This window comes from Elephantulus edwardii, unplaced genomic scaffold, assembly GCF_000299155.1.
Source record: "Elephantulus edwardii isolate Elephantulus edwardi_28Jun2011 unplaced genomic scaffold, EleEdw1.0 scaffold00239, whole genome shotgun sequence".
Taxonomy (NCBI): domain Eukaryota; kingdom Metazoa; phylum Chordata; class Mammalia; order Macroscelidea; family Macroscelididae; genus Elephantulus; species Elephantulus edwardii.
This window is the reverse complement of record NW_006399989.1, coordinates 2,583,901-2,589,549: the sequence shown is the minus strand read 5'-3', so window position 1 is coordinate 2,589,549 and position 5,649 is coordinate 2,583,901. Positions and strand designations below refer to the sequence as shown.

The window sequence follows — 5,649 nt, the reverse complement described above, 5'->3', positions numbered from 1 at the left end:
CCATTTTTCTATTGGATTATTTACCTTTATCTTGTTGTGGTGCTCAAGTATTTAATAAATTCTGGATATAAGTCCCTTATCTGATATATTATTACCGAATACTTTTTTCCAGTCAGTGGCTTCCCTTTTTACCCTGTTGGAGAAGTTTTTGGATGTGCATATTGATTTGAGTCTTAGAAGATCCCATTCATCTACGTTATCTTCTCCTGGTTGTAGGTTTTCCAGGAGCAATTCTATATGTAAATTGAATCTGCAAAGACTCTAGAACCAACTCTCAGTTTGAATCCTAATTCACTATTTATTAGCTCTGTGACTTTGGGCAAGTCTTCTCTGCTCTTTTTGTCTCAGTCTTTTATTTGTAAAGTGGGAATAATAATACTTGATAGTATGAAACTTGGATTAATTAATATTTAAAAGTATTTAGAATACCACATAGCTCTTAAATGAATGTCATTTAAGATGTTACATATTTTTCTGATATAGGCCACTTTGTAAATAACAGTGTAGGTCGTAAGTGGAGTAGTTTCTATGTGTTTATGTGCTTGTATGGATCTATTTGACAGATTAACTGTATTTGTGTGTGTGTTTGCACACGCATGTGTGTATGAGAGAGAAAGAATGAGCGTAACCTGTGCATATATGAGAGTATTTGTACCTAGAAGTGGGGTTTTGCTTATATGTGGATTTTTACTTACATGTGTCCAAGTGTGTGTATAAAGTCATAAGTGAGAACTCCTAATCCACAACATAAAATCTCCCAAGCATCCTGAAAAATCTACAACCAGGAGAAGAGAAAATAGATGAATGAGACCTTTTAAGAATTAAATCCCTATGCACATCCAAAAACTTCTCTGACAGGGTAAAAAGAGAAGCCACAGATTAGGAAAAAAAATTTGGTAATGACATGTCAGATAAGGGACTTATGTCTAGAATTTATAAAATATTCGAGCACCACACGATAAAGGTAAACAATCCAGTTGAAAAATGGGCACAGGATATGAACAGACACATTAACAAAGAAGACATTCAGATGGTAAACAAACACATGACGAAATGTTCAAAATCCCTAGCTCTAAGAGAGATGCAAATCAAAACAACTATGAGATATTATCTCAGATCAGTAAGAATAACAAAATTTAACAGAACAACAAACAGCAAATCCTGGCGAGGTTGTGGAGAAACTGGAACCCTTATTCACTGATGGTGGGAGTGTAACATGGTGCATCCACTATGGAAGGAAGTATGACACTTTCTCAAAAAGTTGCAAATAGAAATACCATTTGACCCAGCAATTCCACCACTGGTAATATACCCCAAAGAAACCATAACCATCTCCCAAGCAGATATATGCACACCCATGTTTATCATGGCTGTGTTCACTATAGCAAAGAATTGGAAACAACCTAAGGTGCCCATCAACAAATGAATGGATAGAGAAGCTCTGGTATATTCACACAATAGAATACAATGCTGCATTGAATAACAAGGAACTCGTGCAATATTATACAAAATGGATGGCCCTGGAGGACATTATGCTGAGTGAAATACCTACGTCACAAAAGGACAAATACTACATAATGCCACTGTTGTAAAATGGGACTGACTTTGGGATTGGGGGGAGACTGAGAAAGATGAGATAAATTATGTATACTACATTGAAACAGATGAGGGAGAAAACTGTTTAAAAGGGATATATGATTAGGTATTATTGTCATGACAGGAGCCCAGAATGAAGGCTGCATAGTGGAGTGGACTTGGGCAGAGGGATTGTATAACAATGAAAGAATTTTTCTTTTCCTTTTCAAAGAGAAGAGCGAACTGGGGGGTGGGGGAGGTTGGGCAGGGAGAAAGGTGCAACAATGAGTGAATAGAAATCCTAAGTCTCTGTAAAACTTCATTAAAATAAATTAAAAATGTAATAAAAGAAATCATAAGTGTGTGAGTGTGTCTAGGTGGTGGATGAAGTGTTTTATCTCTATGTGTAATTTCCCAGTGTGTATGTATATAGTGTAGTGTCTATATGAGTGCAGATAGTACCTTTGTTGTTGGTATGCCTGCATATGTGAGCATGCTCCTATCAGGTATATATGTATGTATGTGCATGAGAGTGTGCTTTTATCTGAGTATATCAATATGTATTAAAATAGATACATAAATATATAGGTTTATATAAATATATTATATATATAAGTTTATAGTGGTCAGTATTCCTGACTTTCAGCTGGGATCCATCTGACATCAGCAATGGTATCCCTGGTGCCACAGCCTCTACTAAATCCTACTTGAAGTCTGTCAGTTCTCTATGTACTGTTTTAGCTGGTTTTTTAATGATCTTCAGCAATATTTTGCTTGCATTGGATCACCTTTCTTGGGAATGAAAATGAATATGGACCTCTTCCAATCCGTTGGCCAGACAGCTGTCCTTCACATTTCCTGGCATAGACTGGTGAGCGCATCCAAACCTGCATCTGTTAGTTGAAAGAAGTCACTTGGTATCCAATCAATTCCTGGGGCCTTTTTTTTTTTTTTGAGAATGCCTTCAATACAGCTTCCACTTCCTCCTTCATTATCATTGGCTCCTGTTCATATGGTACTTTTCAGTGTCAATCAGTTATTTCTGGTACAGTGATTCTGTGTATTACATCCATCTTCTTTTGGTTCTTTCTGGGTTATTCAATATACTGCCTATAGCATCTTTCAATATTGTGACACAGGGCTTAAGTTTGTATTTCAGTTCTCACAGTTTGAGAAATGCAGAGTGAGGTCTTCCCTTTTGGTTTTCCAATTCCAGCTCTCTGCACATTCTATTATAATACTTTGCTTTGTCCTTCTGAGCTTCCCATTGAAATCTTCTATTCAGCTCTTTTACTTCAGCATGTTTTTCTTTTGTTTTGGTTTTTTGATGCTGCAGTGCAATTTTTAGAGTCTTTTTTCTTTTTTCTCTGTTGTTGTAATGACCTTTTGCTTTCTTCATGGATGATATCCTGATATCATCCCACAACTCATCTTGTCTTCAATCATTGGTGTTCAACGTCTCAAACCTATTCCTAAGATGATCTTGAAATTCAGATGGAATTGATTCAAGATCATGTCTTGGTTCCTGTGGACTTATTTTCATTTTCTTCAGCCTCAATTTGAACTTGTATATGAGTAATTGATGATCTTACCCACAGTCTGCCCCTGGGCTAGTTTTGAATGCCAATATTGAGCTTCTCAAATGATTTCTGATGCCAGATGGATCCTGGCTGAAAGTAAGGAATACCAGAAGAATGTCTTCTTGTGCTTTATTGACTATGCAAAGGCATTTGACTGTGTGGATCATTACATGTGTGGCTGACACTGAGAAGAATCGGAATCCCAGAGCACTTAATTGTGCTCATGCAGAACCTGTACTTGGATCAGGAGACTGTTGTGCGAACAGAGCAGGGGTACACTGCATGGTTTAAAATTGAGAAGAGAGTGTGTCAGGGTTGCATTCTCTTTACATACCTATTCAGTAGTCTGTATGCTGAGCAAATTATCCCAGAAACTGGACTCTATGAAGAGGAGTGTGACATCAGGATAGGAGGGAGACTCATCAATAACCTGGGTTATGCAGATGACACAACCTTGTTGAAAATGAGGAGGACTTGAAGCACTTGTTGCAGAAGATCAAAGAATGCAGCCTTCACTATGGATTGTATCTCAATCAAGAAAACAAAGATTCTTACCACTAGACCAATAGGCAGTGTCATGATGGATGGAGAGGTGATTGAATCTGTCAACAGCTTCATCTTACTTGGATCCACAATTAACACCCTTGGTACCAGCAGTCAGTAAATAAGGAAATGCATTGCACTCAGAAAATCTGCAGTTAGGGACCTCTCCAAATTATTTAGGTGTAAAGATGTCAGTTTGAGGACTAAGGTGCGTCTGATTCAGGTCATAGTCTTTCCAATCACTTGCTATGCATCTGAGAGCTGGACAATGAATATGGATGAAATAAAAAGAATTGACACCTTTGAGCTGGCCAACACCATGGACAGCCAAGACAACAAATAGTTATGTCTTGGAGAGGGTGCTGCCGGAGTGTTCTTTGGAGACAATGATGAGGCTTTGCTTTACCTATTTTAGGCATGTTGCTAGGAGAGAAACATGATGCTGGGAAGGGTGGGGAGGTTGAAGAAGGAGAAGACCCTCAATCAGGTGGATTGACACGGTGACTGCCACAATGGACTCTTGTGTGTCAAGAAGTGTGAGGAGGGGCTCCAGACTGCCTGCAGCATGCACACACATCCGCCCAGAACTTTCAACCATGGCCCAGCTCCCGTCCAATCAGACCCCACCGGTGGCCCTGAAATGGCATGCAGCACCGAGGAGCAGCAGACCAACGGGGGCGCCATGAACCTCCTCCCATGCAACCCCCAAAGCAACAGGCTGCTGTATGCCGCCTTTAACCAGGACCACGAATGCTCCACGTGTGGCATGGAGAATGGCTTCCGTGTCTACAACACAGACCCATGAAGGAGGAGAAGCAAGAATTTCTGGAAGGAGGAGTAGGCCACGTTGAAATGTTGTTTCGCTGCAACTACTTAGCATTAATCGGGGGCAAAAAGCCAAAGTACCCTACCAATAAAGTGATGATCTGGGATGATCTGAAGAAGAAGGCCGTCATTGAGATAGAATTCTCCACCAAGGTCAAAGCAGTCAAGTTAAGGTGCGACAAAATTGTGTTGGTTCTGGACTCCATGATCAAGGTGTTCACGTTCACATACAATCCCTACCAGCTGCATGTCTTTGAGACCTGCTACAACCCGAAAGGTCTGTGTGTCATGTGTCCCAACAGCAACAACTCCCTCCTGGCCTTCCAGGGCACACACACCGGTCATGTGCAGCTGGTGGACCTGGCCATCACTGAGAAGTCCCTGTGGACATCCCTGCACATGAAGGAGTTCTCAGTTTAGCGGCGCTCAATTTACAAGGTACTCAGATTGCGACTGAGTCTCAGAAGGGGACCCTCATCAGAATATTTGATACCTCACCAGGGCACCTCATCCAGGAGCTACGGAGGGACTCCCAGACAGCCAGCATCTACTGCATCAACTTCAACCAAGACGCATCACTCATCTGTGTCTCCAGCGACCACGGCAAGGTGCAAATTTTTGCTGCCGAAGATCCCAAACGGAACAAGCAGTCCAGCTTAGTGTCTGCCAATTTCCTCCAAAAATACTTAAGTTCCAAGTGGAATTTCTCCAAATTCCAGGTTCCCTTGGGCTCCCCATGTGTCTGTGCCTTTGGGACAGAGCCCAACGCTGTCATTGCCATCTGTGCAGAGGGCTGCTATTGTAGATTCCTCTCCAACCCCAAGGGGGAGTGCGTCCGGGATGTGCTCAAACAGTTCCTAGAGATGACCTACGACAAGCTATGAGCCAAGCCGGGACACTCCGCTGATGCCCATGGGTGCCCAGGCTGCCTTCAGCTCCAGGGTCGGCCTTGAAGCCATACGTGGTGACCTGTTTCCTGAAGAGTGTCACGTTTCCGGTATCAAGGGACCTAATGCCCACAGCAGTGTGTCTGCCACCTGTCACCTGTGAAGCCAACCCTGTCGTTCACCAGTCCTTCGCTCTCAAGAGCAGCCCCACTAGGGTGGGCTGAGGTTGGGACAGGGAC

At 41.9% G+C, this 5,649-nt stretch overlaps 1 pseudogene; it reads left to right on the top strand.

Annotated features, from left to right (window-relative positions):
- The first annotated feature begins 4,380 nt into the window (after nucleotides 1–4,380).
- LOC102861139 lies at nucleotides 4,381–5,407 on the top strand (annotated as a pseudogene).
- Nucleotides 5,408–5,649: the final 242 nt, after the last annotated feature.